This window comes from Cariama cristata, unplaced genomic scaffold, assembly GCF_000690535.1.
Source record: "Cariama cristata isolate BGI_N322 unplaced genomic scaffold, ASM69053v1 scaffold22795, whole genome shotgun sequence".
Taxonomy (NCBI): Eukaryota; Metazoa; Chordata; class Aves; order Cariamiformes; family Cariamidae; genus Cariama; species Cariama cristata.
In genome coordinates this window covers 463-1,928 of record NW_009616142.1, presented here as the reverse complement: position 1 = coordinate 1,928, position 1,466 = coordinate 463, and positions in this window count along the sequence as shown.

The following is a 1,466-nucleotide window of genomic DNA, read 5'->3' as shown; positions in this document are numbered from 1 at the left end:
CTGCTGCCGCCAGCCAGCAGCGCAACAGTTAAGCCTGGTTTTGAGGGACGAGGAGAGGGCTGTGTGCCCCCCGCCCTGCCCTTACACAACCCGCCAGGATAAGCAACAAGTAACACGGGAATCCCGGAAAATCCAGGGTGGAGGGAAGAGGCAGGGGAGGAGATGGCTGTAATTTTATTTGCAGCACCCTGAAGTCATCTGCTAACACAGGCGCTCTTTCCAAGCCCCTGCAGACCAGGCAGTTCCTGCAGCAGCCGCGGTGCTTACGCAGCTGCCACCTGGCAGCACGGCCGCCCGTGGGACGCCAACACAACGGCGAGCTTGTTCCAGGTCGGCGGCACCAGCCCCAGCCAAAAAAACCCCGCCTGGGGCCGCCCCGGCACACTGCGAAGAGGCCAGCAGGCTCCTTGCTCACCTTCCTTGATGCCCAGGGGGTCGCAGAAGGTGACTGATGGGGATCTGCACCCCAAATAGGGTGCCCCAGTGCTACCCCAACTGCTGGAGCTAGGCCAGCCCTCTGAACTGGACCTGGCCCCAATGTGATGTGGAGCCCTCAGCCGGGATGCGGATGGGGTGAGGGGTTGTGCCCAGCACCCCGCAAGCCTGGCAGGAGGAACCAAACAAGGTCAAGGGTTTCCTGGCACTGGGACGTTAACACCCGCACCCATCCTGTGCCGTCAGGTGCTGCCCTGGAGCGCTGCCCGGCACTCTGCCATGCTTTGTCCATCTGTCCTTGCTGTCTCCTTCCCTCTGTCCCATGGGCAGTGTGGCGAGGAGGAGCGGTACCCAGCTGGAGTTTGGCACAGGGTGGGTGCTGCAGCATCCCCATGATGATGGGGGAGGGAGACTGCTCAGTTTTGGGGAGGTGGGTGCCCGTCCAGGCTGGGGGTACGTCCCTGGCTCCTTTCCACCGCACCAAGACAGTGACACCGACGCCCTCCTCTGCCATGCACAAAGGGCTGCCCTCATCCAACCCTACCCTCCGGCAGGTGAGGCGAGCAATGCCTGCACCTTCCCCGGACTTGGAGGTTTCCCAGCAAGGGCAGACTGGCAGGGTCAACGTACAGGATCGCAGGCTCAAAGTGCTGCCCCATCCCCAGTGTAGGCACTTCTCCGTGGCATCTGCATTGGCACACATCACCCAGGGCCACATCATCCCAGGCCTCAGCAGGGCACAGGGGACCTGTCCTTCTCCCCCCCACTGGGCTCTCAGGACCTGGCAGGTGCCCATCACCGGCGTATCTGGCTGCAGAGCTCACAGGTGAAAAGCAACAGCAGGGTCCAGCCAGTGCCACCTCCCAGCTGCCAGCTCTGCCAGGTGCCGGGGCAGGGCCCCGGGGTGCCCAGGCTGGGCAGCCATGTCCCCATGGGGCCACCTGGCCCTGTCCCGTGGTCAGCATGTCCTGCGGGTGCAGCGAGGGCCCTTAGGAAACGACACAGCAGCACTTTCTGCGGAAGGGGCACCC